General features: G+C 45.9%; 1 protein-coding gene across 4 annotated transcripts in view; it reads left to right on the top strand.

Annotated features, from left to right (window-relative positions):
- ENOX1 (ecto-NOX disulfide-thiol exchanger 1) overlaps nucleotides 1–19221 on the top strand; it is a 402429-nt gene that overhangs the window by 82232 nt on the left and 300976 nt on the right. For 2 of the 4 annotated variants that reach the window (XM_023536376.1, XM_023536374.1), the window contains exon 1: nucleotides 9445–9831. The exons of the other annotated variants lie outside the window; for them this stretch is intronic. The gene's annotated coding sequence lies outside the window, so the exon portion shown is untranslated. Of the gene's footprint in view, nucleotides 1–9444; nucleotides 9832–19221 lie in introns of those variants that run through there. 4 annotated transcript variants of the gene reach the window in all.

The raw sequence follows: 19221 nt of genomic DNA, 5'->3' as shown, positions 1-19221 counted from the left end.
TAGTGCTTGCAGTGCGAGGTCGCCAGCTCGCATCTGGGATGCTTCGTCACTGCCGGGCAGATGCTGGTGCGAAACAGGTCACCGTGGCAGCAGAGCGTGAGAACCCACCAGTTTCTTTTCTTCTGGTGGTGGCAGCCCTTGCGTTCTATTCGTGCTAATTGTGAAAAGGCCACGCCCTCTCCGAGACGCCGGTCTGCGGGTGGCAGCGAGCCTTGGCTGCACCTAGAGGTAGAAACCCCAGCAGCTGCAGAGGGTTCAGACAGCACCGATCCCATGGTACAGACACATCGCTCTCTCAGCATTAACCAGTGGAATCGTGGACGGGAGAGGCATACGAGCGCGTCGGATTTTCATAGAGACTTTTCTAAGTGCCTTCTCGGTTGCAGACACCCGGAAGGATGCTCATGCCTAGGGTTACAGCAGTCTCGTGAAAGGAAAAGTCACCGAGATAAGAAAAATGAGCAGCATGAGGACAAGAAGCAGTGACATTCAATGAGTCCTTGTCACCGGCAGACATTAGCATGCAGGCCTGCTACTTCTTTTCCATGTTTATGCGATTTCCTTGGCCAAGCAGAGAGGCTTTGGAGCACTCGTAGCAGTTAATATCATGCAAGTTTCTGTATCTTTCTGGAACGCCTTATATTTTTTTAGTACCAACGAGACTCTTCTCTGTCCCCATGTGCCTCTAAAATTTTTAAGAGAATCAAAGAATGCATAATTTATATCTGTCCCAGAGGTGATGGAATGACTCAGCGATGTCAATGAAGGGGCGATTTTAAATTTCATGTCTTACACAAGAGGTGATTTTTATGTGAGGGCTGTAAAAACCGGCCTCAGGGATAACCAGATAATGATCCCTCTCAGGACCAGGCTAGAGTCCAGGAGGACTGCAGCGGAAACCTGGGGGATCAGCTTTGTCCTCGTGAGTCGTGGTTGCCACAATGGAACACCTGGCAACCGATTCCACTGCACGGAACGTGCCTCATTCCCGCGCCCAGAGAGTGCCCGCTGGGGAGCCGCGTCTCAAAAGGCAGGTGAGCAGGGATTTCATGTGCAAGAATTCAGGACAAGGCTGAGTGAGCTTCCTGTCTACAGCAGCAGCAAAAATAGTGCTTTCTGCACTCCGGTCCCAGAGGCGCTGCCTGAGGAGTCAGATGCGATCCCTTGGTCCTAAGCCACGAGCACGATGACCCCGCGGGGATCACACTGTCTTCACTGAGCTCAGAGCCCGGACACCCTCCCCCGAGCCCCCGGGGTATGGCTTGTTGGAAACGGACAGGCCTCGAAGCCGCAAGAGAGCAAAATCATGTCCTCTGTTCCTCAGCTTGGCTCGTTCTTTGAGCCGAACAGTTCTGAACATTTGCTTTTAAGCATTTGGTGGCTCCTTGCTATTTCTCTGGGAAAATTTAGGTGCAAAGGTACAAAGTCGTATAATCTAGTTGGGGAAAAAGCTTATGTAAACCTAGAATTTCAGCTGGTAGAACTGGAAGGAATTTCGTTCCAGATCGATTCTCTGCTTTGCCTTTGACGCTCGTCTGTGTTTTTGTCTACACGTCTGTAAGTGTCCGTATTCATTTTTGCTTGCATATAGCAATCTCCATTCTGTCGATCCCTTCCTCTCTCAGAGAATGCTCTCGATAAAGCGCCCTAATGATTTCCTCATTCGTCTTCATCCTAGGAGACTTTTCTGCCGTATTACACTGTCGACCACCGGCTTCGTCTTGAAATCCTCACTTCCTTTTGCTTCTGAGCTGTCTCTAAGTCCTGGCTCCTGCTTATCTGGTAGGCACACGTACAGGCATATCTCGTTTTATCGTACTCCACTTTGTGGTGCTGACAGATACCGTGTTTTATAGAAATCGAAGGTTTATATAGAGCAAGTCCATTGGCACCCTTTTTCCAAAAATATTTGCTCACTTTCTGCGTCCGTGTCATATTTTGGTAATTCTCACACTAGTTCAAGCTTTTTCATCATTATTATATCCATTATGGCGATCTGAGGTCGGTGATCTTTGGTGTTGCTATTGTAATCGTTTGGAGGCCCCACAAGATGCACCCACATGACACAGGGAACCTAATCGATAAGTGCTGTGTGTCCTGACTGAGCCGCCAGCTAGCTGTTCCCCCATCTCGCTCCCTCTTCTCGGGCCTCCCTATTTCCTGAGACACAACGATATTGAAATCAGGCCAGTTAATAACCCTACAGTGGCCTCTAAGTGAAAGGAAGAATCACACACCTCTCACTTTCAATCAAAAAGCTGGGAATGATTAAGCCGAGTGGGGAAGGTATGTGGAAAGCCGGATTAGGCCTAACGCTTGGCCTCTTGTGCCACTAAGCCAAGCTGTGAATGAAAAGGAAAAGTTCTTGAAGAAAATTAAAAGTGATACTTCAGCGAACGCATGGATGCTAAGAACGGGAAGCAGCTTTGCTGATAAGGAGAAAGTTTTAGTGGTCTGGATAGAAGATCAGACCAGCCACAACGTTGCCTTAAGCCAAAGTCTAATTCAGAGCAAGGCCCTAATTCTTTTCGACCCTGTGAAGGCTGAGAGGTGAGGAAGCCGCAGAAGAGAAGTTTGACGCTGGCGGAGGTCGATTCATTGGGGTTAAGGAAAGAAAGGATTTCCATAATATGAAATGCAAGGTGAGCAGCCGGTGCTGATCTAGAAGCAGCAGCAAGTCGTCCTGATCCTGCTAAGATCATTAATGCAGGTGGCTGCACGAAACAGACTTTCAGTGTAGGTGAAACAGCTTTATATTGAAAGAAGATGCCCTCTAGGACTTTGAAATGATAGAGAAGTCAATGTCTGGCTTCAAAGCTTCAAGGAACAGGTTGACTCTCTCGTTAGGGGCTAATGCAGCTGGTGACTGTAAGTTGAAGCCATGCTTCTATATGATTCTGAAAATCCTAGGGTCCTTAAGAATTATGCTAATTCTACATGGCCTGTGCTCTGTAAATGGAACAATGAAGCCTGCGTGACAGTAATTCTGTGTATAATGTGGCTTAGTGAATATTTTAAGCCCACTATTGAGACCTCCCGCTCAGACTAAAGAGCTTCCTTTCAGAATATTGCCGTCCAGTGGTCACGCACCTGGTCACCCAAGAGCTCTGATGGAGATGCGCAATGTGCCTCTGCCAATGCAGCATCCGTTCTGTAGTACATGGACCAAGGAATAATTTCGACTTTCAAATCTTATCATTTAAGAAATATGTTTTGTAAGGCCATAGCTGCCATAGAGAGTGATTCCTCTGATGGAGGGAGACAGTTTGTGCACCGCTAAGACACTTGTTCTGTTTACTCCAAGCAAAAGATTTTAATGAAGGAACAGGCATTGTCTCAATATGCCTCTCCGTGCAGTGATGTCAGGGGATTCTTTCTCTGCCGAGGGTCTCACTGGGAACGTCTTTTACACAAGCCTATGTGTTACAATGAAGGCAAAGCTTTCAAGAAGGTTTCTGAGCTAAAGCAAAGGTGACTGAGGTGAGCAGAAACCAGAGAATAACTAGTAAATTGATTAACGACGTGTCCCAGATGAATATCTAGAGTTCTCTTATCTGTCTGCCTGCCTGTCTGTCTGCCTATCTATTATGTATCATCTGTCCGTCCGTCCATCCGTCCATCCATCCATCCATCCATCCATCCATCCATCCATCCATTTATCTATCCATCCATCCGTCCATCCATCCGTCCGTCCGTCTGTCTCATCTATTTACCTGTCTGCCATGGCTGGTTTTTATATGTTTTGTGGCATGCTTATTCTCAGTGAGAATAAAGAACTAGGGGTGAGATGGTTCTATTCTTACTGTTATAATAATACTATTATAGAAAAGGTGATTTTAAAATGAAATTTATTGGGGCGACATTGGTTAATAAAATTATATAGGTTTCACAGTGTACAATTCAATAATACATCATCTGTATGTTGCATTGTGTGTTCTCCACCCAGAGTCACATTTCCTTCTGTCGCCATATGTTTGACCCCCTTTACCCTCACCCACCTCCCCCTCCCCCCTTTCCTTCTGCTAACCACTAAACTGTTGTCTGTGCCTATGAGTTTTTGTTTGTTCTGTTCATTTGTTGCTTTCGGTTTTAGAAAAGGTCATTTTAATAGTAACGTGACTTAGAAGGGTATGAGGGTGTCATCAGGAAGACACCTTAAGGAATTACTGAAGTCTTTCAGATGAAAGGTCGAGTGGATGAATAAATGAAGAAATACATTTCTAAGGATATACAGCTATTTACTGTCTGTTACCTAATTTTTTAAAGCTTCTCTTAACCAAGAGACCTCAGTCATGCTGCATAAAATCATCGTTTCAATAAATATTTATTGATGACCTACCTGAGCTGTCGGCCCTGGGGATCCGACAGACCTGCATCCATAACGGACAGCAGGAAATCATTAGGTCGCATTTTCCTGCCATCCTCAGCCCCAGAATTCTCCTCAGTTCAGACCGCTAGCAGCCACTGCTAATGATCGAAATTGGCTTTTGAAATGAAGTCTCTTTGCCTGTCTCCCGTCTGGTCTCGTCAATAGAATGAGTTTTTAAAACTTAATGATTGTGGTGATGGAAATAATAATTGCACTAATGGACACTAATCAACAAATGAATGCAGGAGCCCGAGGGTTGGCAGACCTAGAACGGCACAGGCCCGAGCTTCGGGGCCAGCCCCAGCCCCAGCGAGAGCCTGCGGCCCTCCTCACCTGCGGCCCTCCTCACCTGCGGCCCTCCTCACCTGCGCTGCTCGCTGCCCTCCCAGCCTGTGGCCTGCCTGTGCTCTCAGGTGGGCTGCGCAGACCTAACAAAATGTTTCCGAGAGGAGGTACACTGTGCCGCTGTTGGTTTGTTTAAGGTGTGATTTTTCTCTCTTAGTGACAAATGGCTAGAGGAGTCTCTGACTTCTTCCCAAAAGCATCTCGACGTGCGTGCTGAGGACAGCTCTTCACGGTCAAAAGCTGGAAATGTAATTCAGACAGATCGCGAGTGTTCCCCACATATGTCATTCTTCGTGGTCAGCGTGCTGTAGGCCAGCTGTCCCAGGAGGTCTCGTGCGTGCATATCAGGGAAGGGGGAAAATGGTTTCTGGATGAGCCTTACGAGGCAAAGCCGTGATCTCTCCCCCTTCATCAAAATGCCATGGCCGTGGTAGTCTGTGCTCTCCAATGTGCGTCTGTAAATGGTAGCGCCAGTGGTCGGAGAATCGAGACGAGTGTTGCAGGCGTTTGAACTTCACTTGCGCGTCACAGATTTTCAGATTTTTTTTTTCTTACACATTGGATTTTTGTGGCAACGCTGCGTCAAGCAGGTCCCTCGGCTCCATTTCTCCAACAGCATCTGCTCACGTCCTGTCCCTGTGTCACATATTGGGAATCCTCTCCATGATAACGAGCTTCGTTCATCGTCATTGTATTTGTTATGACGATCTCTGATCGGTGACCTCTGAGACATCGTCTGTGAAATGAAGGGTCAGTCGATGTGGCAGACTTCATCGTCGTCTTATTTTTAAGAAGTTGCCAGCGGCCACCCCAGCCTTCTCCAGCCGCCAGCTGGCCGTGATCGGTCAGCGGCCACCAACATCGAGGCGGGACTGTCCACCAGCAAAAAGATTATGGCTCGCTGAAAGCTCAGGTGATGGCTTTTTAGCAAAAAGCATTTCGTTTTTTTTAGCAATAAAGTACTTTTTAATTAAAGTATACACTTTTTTTTAGACGTGATGCTAATACACACTTAATACACTACAGTGTAGTGTAAATATAGCTCCTATATGCACTAGGAGACCCAAAAATTCGTGGAATGCGCTCTGTTGAGAGAGTCGCTGTGTTGTCATTGTCTGGGACAGAATCTGCACCACCTCTGAGGCCTGTCGCATTCTGTCACAAGAAAAGACTCAGATTCGTCACCTAAGGACTTTTCCTATTGTTCTTTGAAAGTGCAACAGATCGGCATTTTTATAGAAGGGGAGCTTTTTTCCCTGTGATTTTTAGAGACCCAAAGTAAACATTTTTAAATGTCAGAAAGCTTTAAACCCAGTCTGGAGTGTCATTAGAGAGCAGACTGCCTAGAATTCACAAATTGAAACATCCTGCCATAAAATGTATTGGGAACGAGAAACCAAGAAAAGGCGGGCATGCAGTTCAATAAATATCAGGCTCCGGGTTTTTTGCTTGTTAAACTCAAAGATGCCTGAATCATACCCTGACTCATGATTTGCAGATCTGCCTTGTAAATTCTTCTTCCTTGCAGCTATGGTGGTGGGAAGGGAGGGGAGTAGACATGTCGCTATAACACTGCTCTGCGAGCTGCTCATCTCTCTGCATTTCGGTTTCTCTCCTCTAAATTTAGGGACATTTTCTGTTCTCATTTTCCTACTCCCCGTAAATACGCAAAGATTAATTCATTAATTTCTGGGCCACATCCAGGCCGGAGCAAAATTAACTTCGGGAGTTATGTTTATCATTTCAGGCAATTACAATTTTTTTTTTTTTAATAAAGTGCATCTTGGCAAGCGGTTTATTTTTTTTAATATAACTTTGTCCATTTTAAAGCACATTAAACATTAAAAAACGATTATAGAAAGGTTAAAGTGATAGGACTCATTAGACTGAAGATGACATGAATTTTAAAACAATAATAGAGATAAAATGACTTGCAACTAGACGCCGACGTGGAGAAAAAGCAGTTGACGCAGATGCTGAATTGAAATATGTTACTTTGATAACTCCACAGAGTTAGGTGCACGGAATATGACCGTGCTGGTGACCCTCTTGTTAAGGGTTTGGTCATTACATGTTGTTTATTCCAAGCCTCCAAACCACTAATTACACCATTGGATTTTAGTTGTATTTTTTTTCCTCCGTCTGTCCCGGTGAGTTTAAAAAAATTATTGGAGAGACCAGTCGGGAATTGACATGGAGGTGCTTCGTTCAGATTAACAAATTGGTTTGTTGAATGAGTAGCATTTTCCATTTTCCTATTCCTGGGAAGGAAGGTCGTTCCACTCATTCTTAATTTAGATGGTCACTGAAAAAATAATAGACAGGATTTTAGTCGGAATTACAGGCATAATGAAACTGCCCCCAAATCAAAGCATTTTCACACACACGAACATTTAAACTCGAGTAATGTAAAGCATAAGGATAGTTCAGTAAGTTAGTAAACATTTCAAAGACCTATACCTCCTCTTGAGAGCGGGAACAGTATCTTATAATTCTTCTCCTCTCAAATGATTCCAGTACAGATAATACTACGTTCTGAGAGTTCTGAGCTTCCAGTCTTAGCTCTTTGTCTTTCCGAAATAATGCTTTATTCCCCCAAATAACCAGTGTTTTTTTCCTGTGTTGCTGCACATAGAAGGATTTTAACAAAAAATCGCATTCTAATGGCAGATAGATGTGCCACTGAGCATAGCAATCTGTGTGTTCCAAACCCAGAAATACAATGTAGTTATTTCTAAGGAAGATGAGTGTTCATCTTCCTTAGAAATACTGGTAGAATAGAATTTATGTGGTATATTAAGTATAACATTATTGATCTAAGTGCTGATGGTTTGCCCTAAAACGACTATCTCTGAAATGTTCAAAATAACCTTGAATTTGTGGTCAAGTTTATTGAGTTCACCCTCTATGAGTGTGGAATAATCATCCTTTTTGAAGGAAGCAGTATGACCGCACGGAAACATTTGGTCTTATTATTTTAAGAGTAAAGAAATCCGATGTCAGACATAAACTGGCTTATTAATCCATGCTACTAAATGACAAATGAGAAAAAAATGTAAACTTTCGTATCTCCAGAGCAACTTACTTATTATCTTCAACATTCGTATAGGAGGGCAAAATTTTAATAGCAGAAACATTTTGTTGAAACGTGGCTTATAAAAACAGAGATTTCTTAAACTGCCTCTTTTTAATTATCATCACTCACAATTTATTTTGATACTGTAATATGCATGGTGACTTTAAAGATTAACCATTTAAAAATGAGCCCCCCCCCCAAATGCAATGGTAAAATCTCTTTTAAAATCGTCATAATAGCTGAGATTAATTTTCCACCCATCAGTGGTTTTGTTTTGCTTCTCGGAATGACCCCGTGGGACATTTCCTGGGATGGCGTGCTTCGTTGTTGTGGTGGTTTGTTTTTTACATAAATCTTAAGAAGTTGGTTCTGCACCAGCAGCTGTCATAGCTCACCCTTGGATTTTCTGTTATTCCCAAGTCGATTTTGCCCAAAGTGCTAATTTGGAAGCTCACAGACAAGCTAACAACAGGCAGGGATCTTTCCCTTAATTGAGCTAAATTAATACTAAAATTCTGCTGAAGACGGATTGAAATCCCCCAGCCCCGCTCCCCAGATGTGTCTCCGTGGGTCCTGGAGCTGGGACCCCGTGGTTACCCTTCACCCACTGTTCTTCCTTCAGTCTCTTTGGATCCCCAAGGCCCCATCCTGGATCTGTGAGTAAGAGCCGCAGGCCCCGGCTGCTTCTGGGGTCCCTACCCACCCCCAAGCATTTTGCGTCAACAGCTGAGGAGCTGCTCAGCCTCTGGCAGGCTCTGCCAACAAAAAAACCGCAGCCGGCAGAAGGACGGGGGAGACGTGTGTTTGATGTCCAAAGCGGGAATTCAAAATCACTTTTCGTTCAGGAAGCACCACCCCGGGCACTTTCCGCCCGCTCCGCCCCGGCCTCTCTGACCCTCTGTCTCTCTGCCTTGCCTTTGCCGGCCGTGTCATCCTCGTTCCCACTGTCCTCTCTGCCGTCGATCTGCCGCCTCGTCACTGCCGTGCCGTCCAGGAGTTCCTTCCTCAGAGCGGCCTTCTACCCCGTGGTGACGCTCGCTTTCTTCACCGCACTTTTCACTGTCCGGAGGAACGTCACTCAGCTCTCTGTTTATTTTTGCGCTCCGTGTCCCTCGTTGGTCTCCACCCCTGCACGGACCTAGGAGCCTCCTGATGAGAGGACAGACCTTGCTTCTCTCTGCTCACCACTGTTGTTTCTGTCTTAAGAGAGCCAGGCGCTACTGGTAGGTGTCCATCAAATGTCGAATGAATGAATGAATGCACGCGTGAATGAATGGATGACATAGACGATAGCATTACCGCTCTGCCTCAGCAGGGTTCACGGGGGCTGCAGACAGCAGCCTGGAACATTCACGGTTCCGCAGAGCAAGACAGGTGTTTCTCTTTCCAAATATTTGCCTTGGAGATAAACTTTTAGAGTCCTATTTTCTTAAGTTAGGGATTAGCTTAGACTCCTGTGATAACGGCCCATTCAGTTGATTAATGGAGAGCAAAGAATAAGTAAACATTTCCTTATTTAAATAAACAGAGTTGAGATGTTGGAGAGGTCGACTCCTTGGCAGTATCCGGCTCTAAAGTTATTTCCCCCTCCTGACCAAACACGGCCTTTTGCGAACTCCCACTAGTTGAGTCATCGTCCCCGAGGTAACGGGCTGGCTTCCTCTAGGGCCCCTCCCCGCCTTTGGAATGCACACAACATTCTCTCCATTTATTGGTCTTAGTCTCCTCCTCCAGGCCCGCCTGGCCCTCCTTCCTTTCTCCACTGTTCCTGACCGCTCCTTCTGGGCTCCCGGTTCTGCGTGGACATGGCGCACGAGTACGGCTCACTGGGCTTTGTCATTCTCTGACTCACACTGCTCTCTATACGAGGCAACGCTTTTTAAGCTTGTCGTGCACCAGGCACTGCTCTCTGCGACAACCCCTTTTAGCCGACAGCGAGTCCTCTGATGTAGCTGCCGTTCATTAATTTGGACACGCTGTGCCTGTTTGTGCCCTACGGGGAAGGAAGGAATCCGAACCCCGAGAAGTCGGCTGGCTCTTGGTAAGACAGTGACAAAACAGGGTGGGAGCAGGATTTTCGCTTTGCAGCCGGCTCCGGTGCCCATGCTCTGCCTCCCTTTTCGGTCAAGGGCAGTCGAGCACGCCGTGGGCCGGGTTCGTGCCCTGTCATTCTCTGCATACCAGCGACAGGTCCGGGCAGTGCCCCGCGCAGAGTGTGTACCCTCAGTATCGTGTGTAAGTGATAATAAGGGATAGGCTGCAAATCGCCAAAATACAAGCTCTCAGGCAATTGCTGTGAAGATGCAAAAGGAAACCTAGGAAGCCCCCGAATTCTTTCGTCAGTGAAATAATAACTTTCGAGACCTGCGTTGTGGTCTCATTCATACTTTGCTCTCTCTCTCTCTCCTCCTCCCAGAATTTTTTTTTTTTTGAGGCGCTTTAGTTCTGTTTATACAAGATATGCAACTCTCACTCAAGGAAAGTATATTGCATCTTTTTTTGTAATAGTGAAAACTTGGAAGTAACCTAAAAGTACGCCAGTAGGAATATGGGTTTCACAGCGACCTGTCCAATAGGATGCAGGGTAGCTGTTAAAAAGAGCATGTCAGTCTCCGCCAAGGATGTGGACCAGTGCTGCAGGAATTTCATATACAGTTGAACCCGTTTGAATAAAATGGCAAACACTGCCACGTAGTTTTAAGCACGTGCCAGCAGATACGCGTGCATCAACGGGAAGACGCATATGCTCATATGGGCACGGGCTGTACTCGAAACCCTCCATGGTTATTCTCTCTAGAAAGTAGGAGGGAAGGCTCAGGCTTTTGAATCAGTTGAAACTTTTACTTTCATCACGTATTAGTTTTAAAGTAAAACCCTCGTTAGAGCACTTAAAGTAAAACCCTACTTAAAGCACTTAACTAAAGGGAGAATATGTTTCCGCATTTTAAGAAAGTTACATCACCCTCCAAATGACATATTTTTCCTTATGATCCATGCTCCTGGCATGTCGTAATTCCCGTTTGAAATGAAGGTTTTCCTTGTCGTAAATTATAAACACCACGTACCTGGCTCGCCTTCTCCGTGTTTCTCGCCACTATTCTGGATGGTTCCTTTCCTGCTGTGTGACCTTTGGCAGCTGACTTGGGAGAGGGACTTCCACATGGTCTCCACAGTTATGATTCTTGTTCTGTTCATAGTTTCGGACGTTTAGGATTGGGACAGTTTATGTATACGCCTCCAGAACGACGAAGGAAGCACATTTAAATAACTGCTCCCTTTCCGAAGTTGTCCGAACTGCCTGAGCGACTCTGTGCTGGGTTTGGGGTCCACGGATTTAGTTTTAAGTCCCCCCGAATCTCGTGTTCTCTGCAGATAGTAAGGCCGTGCATGGAATACTGGACCCCGGTACAGTTTATGAAGAGCCGAAACACAAAAGTGGTTTTAATCAAACTATACATACATACATACATACATACATACAGGCATACATACATATATACATAAATTCAATAGCTTTCTTCAAAAAAAAAAAATCTGCCTCTATTCTTTGCATCTTTCGTTGGTTTCCCCTTTATAATTTGCTGTAATGATCCCGGCAGAGCAAACTAGAAAAAGAAAAAGAGTGACTTGTCTGATCGACTTGGCGTTGAAAGGGGGAAGTGTGTCCTTGTCACCGAGGCAGAAATAAATAAACGAAAGTGAGCGGGAGCCAGGCAGAGGTGACGAATTCACGTGACCGGTGAACACGCCGGGCTTGTCCCCACGCGGACACAGACCCGGGCCCCCGGCCTTGCCGTGCCTCGAAGGAGCCAGTGACCAGCCAACTGGTTTCAAATTAACTGCTGCGGGGACGAGGACACCCAGTCGCCAGCCACACCGGAGGCCGCCGTGGGGACGAGGTCAGTCAAGCCCGGTCATCAGCACACGGCCCGTGGGCTTTGGGCTGAAAACCCAAAGAAGTCGGCAAGGTGCTCGTGGCCAGCGGAGGGGGCAGCCACCTTCCACGTGGCCCTGGCTCGCGTGCAGTCCCCCTCCCACCCGGTGGGATGCCGGCCGAGGCTTCTGGAACCTTCTAAGGCAGGGGATGCCGCGAGTCCGGGAGAGAGCAGCAGTTCTGGGAAGCAGGGTAGACCCCGTCAGCCGCGACCTCCTAACCCACGAGACTCCTTCTCCCTCGTTTCTCCCCAGTCCTGTTCGCTCTGCTGTCAGCCATAGAGTGAATCTGCTGTTAGCCCAACTCCCGAAGCCGTTGGAACCCAGCGGGTCGAACTGTGCAGCGTCTTAGGAGTGTTCCCGGGCCGGGGCTGGGGCCGGGGCCGGGCAGGGCGGAGGAGGCTTCTCCGAGCACCGAGCAAACCTCCTGGTCCCGGGGGCCGCTGGACGCCACATCAGTCAAAGCCACCGAGCTGCCCCTCCCATCCCATCCCTGCCGCCTCTGCCCCTCTCACGGGGAGGTCCCCCCTACGCACACTCCTTTCTGTTCCTGTCATGGGGTGCTGCGTGCGTTTAGCTACTTGTCTTCGCTTTTCCTGCTGATTGAAATGTTTGTCATTCATTTTTTTCACCTACTCGAAGCCTGTTCAGCTCAGGTCTTCTACGCTTCCCTTGAAAACCCCCGCTGCTAACAGAGATTTCTTCTTTAACTTTGACTATAGCCTTTCCGTGGCATGTACATATATACAGCGCTATGACAATCAACTTTTATCGTGGATTACAATTTAAATGGTGCGATGCCATTTAACTTTTTACGTGTTTTGTGCCTTATATACTTAACTAGATTGTCCAGCCCGTCAAAGGTAGAACCTTCTTTGATATAATTATCATTAAACTTATCTCTAAGATTGAAGTGTCTGATAAATGTTTGTCCAATGGAAGAAAGAATCAATTATGGATAAATATTGTGAGATGTTATAGGGAGCCTTGCTTTCTCTTGTTGCTGATTTGCTAGCCCTGGCTTTTCAAAACAAATTTTCTGGTGTGACCGCTTAGTTCTCAGCTTTCACTGGCTTTGAGAGTTGAGAGAGCTGCAGTAAAGTAATTTGAACTGGTAAGAAAAAATATTTTTTTTTAAATTAAACATTATAAGTACAAAATAAAAGTTGTAGAAGGGTTAAAATAGTGTCTATACTCACTGTCATCTCTATCAATAAGGAAATACAGTGTCCTTAAGGGAAAGCCTGATGTTCTCTGTATGGATGACCGAAAAATGTTTCTTTGGTCTTTTGTTACTTATTAGAAAAGAAAAAAAATTTGTTCTGTAGTTAAAACGATTGGACAACTAAGCCTGGTAACTTTTTCTTAATTGCTCGCTTGTTCTCCTGGAAGCATCGAAGAGACTGTGAGAGCTTAAGGGTTTAGAAATAAATAACTATTATTTACAGTTAGAGCTCACCATGGGACACTTTTTGCTATGCTTCGGATGTCCATGTGGCATCAAAGTAGTTTTAGGAATCCACCCCCTAAGGAGAGAAGATTAAGGAAGGGGAATTTGGGGAAGATTGAAAACTGTGGACCGGGGAAGGAGGTCGTTTGTAACCCCCGAGCCTCCCTCCCCTCTGGTCTCTCTGCTCTGTACTGTCTCTTTAAAGCAGTACGTCATCCCTGGCTGCAGCCAAGCAGATTCATGCATATTTACCAGCTGCAAATTATAAATGTGCAGCCCAGAGAGGAGCAGTGTTCTTTGTCTTTCTGCTTCTCTTCCTGCACTAATGATTCAAAAACTAGTAACGCATCCATAATTTGGAGCCTTGTAACTTGTCATTTCCTTTGTGCACCAATTAAGTCTTTGTAATGCAAATAGGATTTTATTTTCCACTTGGGACTCTTCCATGTAGGTAGACTGAGGCTTTCTTTGTCCTGCGTCTAGGCTCTGATGTCATGATTGATTAAGGTATTAGAAGAAATATCGATCCTGTTAATGGCTTCTGCCTTGCCACGTAACGTTTTACATCTCCCTCCGCCGAAAGACCACGTCCCCTTTTCGTCATCGGATCGACCATAAATGCCCTGGCCTTTCCTCTGCAATTATCTCGCTTGCCAAAGAGCAGTTGGTAAAAGTCAAGTATTTATAGACTAATCAGTGAAGTCGACATGTCTAAATAAAGTGCTTTCTGTAATACAAAAAGTATTGTACAGTACTACGAACTGAGCGAGCGAAGCGAGGGGCCAGCGGGCGGAAACGAGGGTCGCGGACACCTGCGGTCGGGGGCAGTGCGCTACCGATGGCAGCTGCTTCTGTGCGATTGTTAGGACGCAGCAGAGGTGACGTCGCAGTAACCGCACTTTTCCTCCATAGCTGCTCTTCCTGATCCTAACTTTTTTTTTTTTTTCACTTCTGAGAGCTTTGGGATATTAGTGGGTTCCGAGTTTATCTCAGAGTCATCTTTGAGAGTTTAGTATCCGAAGGGACCTACGGACAGGACCGTATCATATAACACGCGAGCTCTTGGGTAGAAAGGCATGATGAAAATACAAGTATCACTTTGTGGTAATAAAGCTGCTACTTTATAACTTTAATTCTTAATTATTATCTAAGGTATAATTAGCCAAAAGTTTTTAAATAAAAAAAACATTGCTGATGTAACAAAGCGTGGTGGGCTGGGAGTCAGTAGCCAGCCACTGTGTGGCCTTGTAGTGGTCACGTCATTACTCTGGCCACCAATTTCATCATTTTGGAACAGAAGATACCAAAAAAAGTATAAAAATCAAAGGAGATAATGAATGTCCAATTACTTTACAGCCTTTGACCAACATCTCCTGGTTGTCACCATCCTCCAGCCTCTGGCGGCCACCATTCCACTCTCTATTTCTACGAGTTTAACTTTTTTAGATTCCACTTTTAAGTGAGAACATAAAGTATTTGTCTTTCTCTGTCTAACTTATTGCACTTATCAGAATGCCCTAAAGGTCTATCCATGTTGTCACAAAAGGCAGAGTTCCCCCCCACCGCCTTTTTTTTATGGTGAATAATGCTTTATTTTATATAAATAACATTTTCACATTTTCTTTTTGTCGGTTGATGGACACTTCCGTTGCTTCCGTGTCTCGGCTGTTATAAATAATACTGCAGTGAACACGGGGCTGCAGCTATCTCTTCAAAATAGTTTTCCCATTTCCTTCAGTTATAGAACCGGAAGTGGCATTGCTGGGTAATCTGGTGGTTCTATTTTTAAATTCTTCAGGGATCCTACCTACTGTGTTCCTTAGTAGCCGTACCAGTTTACGTTTCTGACAGTTCAGAAATACAACGGATTTTTGTATACTGATTTTGTATCCTGTAACTTTGCTGAATTCCTTTATTAGTTCTAATGGGTTTTTTTTTTTGGCATAACTCTTTTAAAAAAATAATTTACGATTACATAATGGCAGTGAAGAGTTTCTCTCGAGATAAATGTAGACAGAAATACTGTTGCATCCCGGACTGGTGTTAAGTTAGTAATGTTTCCTCTGATGAGATGCGCGGCTGGATCCTCAGGTATCCCCGCCTTTGTCATCCCAGATGTACTTTGGAGGGGATGGAAAATCTCGTTGGACTCTCCAGAGGATTATGGGATCCCTTTGGAAATAACAAGGAATGCGTCATCATCCAGCACCCACGTGTAATCGTTTATGTTTTCTCCTATCATTAATGCACTTGGAAAGATATTTCGTGCTTTTTTACAAACTTCTAGACCTAGAATAGAAACGACAAACCACACTTCAACATATCCGCCTTAAGGAAACATCACTGTGTGCCTGATTTATGTCATGCTTTTCGTTTGTTTATTATCCTGCATTTCCTTTAGTTCCTCTACTTGTCACTATCTGCAGGAGCGAACAGTTTGTAAAAGCAGAAACCAAAGCAAAATTGAATCATACAAATGACATCAGAAAAGAGAAGGAGGCAGCTGTATTTAAGTGAACTAGCAAAGTATGAACTTTCTCTTCAGATCTCGTCATCGGGGCAGCCGGCTGTCAAGCCCGGTCTGTCTCATGGAGTAGCATTTTTTTCTTCCGGTTTATTTGCTTCATTTTGGAAAATTAAAACAGTCGTGGGACAGCAGTTGGCCTCCATTCGCCGGGACATATTGCCATGACTTCTTCAGCTGGTACGCAGTGCCCGTTTCTCTGGTTTAGGATGTAGAGGTCGTAACTGTAGCTATATAATCCTAAGCCGAGTGATAACATTTATATTCAGCTTTGTTGCCATTCTCAGTTTTATATATTTTTTCTCACCTCCTGTGCCCGCTCTCCCCTGTCCATAGGCACCTGTGGTGTCCTTAGGTCGCCTCTGGCTGATCGAAGTCCCCACCCCCACTCCTCCACCTGTCCATGTGCAAATATCCCAGGCTCTAAACTCACCTGCACCTCTTCAGCACCATTAAGGACTCTTTTCTCTTATTTCGTCTGGCTAAATCGGGAAAAAGTCATGTGATTAAACTAATTCGCAGCAGGTGTCCGTGACCGGCGAAGCCCCTCCTTTAATTCTCCTGTGGGTGTGCTTCCATTATAAAGGAGATAGTCTTTTTGTTCATTCATTAGTTCAGTAGATAACTGAGGCTCTAGTCTTGCCATCACGTGTGAAGACAGATGAGATCTTTTTTGAGTGGATCGGTCCTGGATTTTAAGCGACGACGCTGGCTAAACCCTTGTGGGTTAGGCTTGTCTCGGTTCTGCTGTTCACACGAAGGAGTGGGCATGACCCGACCTCCCCAAGGGCGGCGGCAGCTTCAGAGCAGGCGGGAGGAGGGAGGCGAGTTCCAGAAAGAGAGAGAAAGCAGACCGCGGACACCAGACTGGGACGCGCAGAGAGAGCAGAGTCATCGGAGGGGCTGAATTATTTAACCTGCAAGATGTCCTCTGACCCTAAAACTCTATGCACGTAGGAAAGGAAAAGGGAGGAAATAACATGAAATGGAAGGGAGAAGGAGAGACTTCTGGGTATACAGTAAAAAGCTGCATGTTTTATCTAAATACCTCCAGGTTAACAAGTATATGATGACGTGCTGTTTACCTCCTACAGCAAAGGTGAGCCCTTATCTGTAGCTTCTAGGAATTTAAAACCCAGCAGGTGAGCCGGCCTGCCCCGCCGGCCCCTTTCCTGACAACAGAAAAGGTCTCCCACCATGAGGCTGAGGCAGAGGCTGAGGCCAAGGCCAAGGCTGTCCATCACTTCTTCAGCATTGTCTTTTTAAACATTTTCCTTCCTAAGCCGGAACCTGCAAAGGAGTTTCGGAGGAGATCAGAAATCTCGGTGAGTGGGGTGGGTGGGGCGGGCAGTAGAGGCCTAGAGGCGGGGTGCCAGCGGGACGTGCACAAAGAGAGGCCAAGAACAAAACCCAGCTCCTTACAAAATGAATGTTTTCTGCACTGAAGGAGCAAGAAGAGGCAGGGGAAGATTTAAGTGTTTGTGAAGAGAAGTCGAACCCCCTAAGCTTACCGTTCACACGTGAAGTCACAACAGCCCGATCTTGTGTGAGTCGGGGCACAGTTGTGTTGGGCCCACCCTGTCCCACCCTGGCCGAGAATCGCCGTGGAGGAGAGGAAGGGGAGGCTGTCACAGAGCCCCTGGACGCCAGGACAGCTCTGTGGGCCGCGGTGGCACCATGATGTGCGGTTTACACGGTGTTAACATACCAGACGTTCGTTCGCTGGCATCAGGTGTGATGAGCTTTACTGTTGCAGCGTGTTATACCTACGACTATCAAATTTGACTAACTCATAATATAACTTTTGAGATGAAAAAGTGTTTTCGCTGTATAAAAATGCTTTGTCGCTTCAAAAGGTCAGCGGCTTCCTGGAGCAGAAATGTGCCATGTAAATTTTTAGAAAATAAATAATCCCCTGAACTTGATTGATTTCATTGCTCAGTCTGAGGCCTCACCGTGGACATAGGTCAGTCCTCGTTCTGGGTCAGGTGTGGTAGCATCTGCGGTTTCGATTTTATTTTAAAAAGCCAGGTGAAATGAAATTTAGGACTGTGTGTCTTTTTTCAGAGTTATCTGAACTTTCTGGAAAAAAAAAAAGTCTTTTGTTGCAGTTTTCGAAGGATGTTGCTGGTGCGAAACAAAATTACACTAGAGATTTACTCTCTAAATATGTTTTGTTTAGGATCTAAACTTTTAAACCAGTAAGAGGCATATTTTATGATATGAAATCCTTGCCTTAATAGCATAAAATGGGGATTTAAATTACTGTGATTATATCACCAAAGGTTCATCAGACCAAGATGACTCTTTTTAACGCAATACAAAGTATGGCTCTTTTGCTTTGCACGAGTTTCCTGAAGATAGCTCCCAGAGTCTCCAGGAGGAGAAGCGCTGTACTTTTTAAAGCTTTGTTGTGGGAGACCTGCCTAACCTCGCTGAGGCTCTATCTTCTCCTGTGTAAACCGGCCTGTACTAGTTTAACTCCCGGAGTTTTCGCGGCCGCTGACTGAGGCTCTGAGCAGCGGCGTCACATCTGATTTCCAGCAGGGGTTAGACGGACCGGATCTGCAGTCAGGTGCACGATGAGAAACGTGTGTAGGCAAAACTTCTCTTCACACGCCGTGGGTGGACCTTGAAGGTATCATGCTAAGTGAAATGAGTCAGACGAAAAAGGACAAAAATCGTAACATTTCACTCGCGTGTGGCATTCAGTGAACAAACAAGCAAACAAAACGGACGTAGCAAACCAAACGAAAACAGATTTGTAGATGTGGACGACGCATCGGTAGTACCAGAAGGGGCGGGGCCTGGGGGGAGGGCGTGGTTAAAGGGGGTCAAGTGTATGGCGAGGGTCGGGAGCGAGACTCTTGGTGGTGAGCACGCTACAGTGTATGCAGATGTCCGATGATAACGTTGCATGCCTGAAGCTTATGTAATGGTAGCAATCACTGTTACCTCGGTTAAAAAAAAAAAAAAAAAAGCAAACGTGGTTCTCTCCGTCTACTTGGTACCATCTCTTGGGAAGTCCTACACAGCAGCCCGCTGCCCCTCCAGGGGGACAATGTCCGGGACTAGACTGTGTGTGACGTTCCCCAAGAGCTCACTCAAGGTGGCCGTCCTAGTGAACGAGGAAGCCAGCACCACGCCCAGCATAGTTAATAGCACGCCGTCCCCTCGACCCTCGTGCCTCGGGATCAGGCTTCCCTGGACCAGCAGAACCTGACCGTGGGGTTCGGTGCGGCTTTAAGGCCCGGGTCAAGGGAATTCAACCTGAAGCGGGTGGTTCTGGAACCCGAGCTGTCGCAATGGGGTTATTGTGAGACAGCCCTCTTTTTTCAGCGGACTCTAGGAACGAGACAATGGGAATCAGGCTCAGTGTTTTACATGTATTCACTTCTCTCTCTCTCTCTCTCTCTCTCACTTACACACACACACACACACACACACACACACACACACACCTGCAAGACGCAGAGGTGTATCCTCAATAATCTATTAAATAATGATCAATTTAAGCAATGTCA

This window comes from Pteropus vampyrus, unplaced genomic scaffold, assembly GCF_000151845.1.
Source record: "Pteropus vampyrus isolate Shadow unplaced genomic scaffold, Pvam_2.0 Scaffold154, whole genome shotgun sequence".
In the NCBI taxonomy this organism is placed as follows: Eukaryota; Metazoa; Chordata; class Mammalia; order Chiroptera; family Pteropodidae; genus Pteropus; species Pteropus vampyrus.
This window is presented reverse-complemented; position numbering and strand designations above follow the sequence as displayed.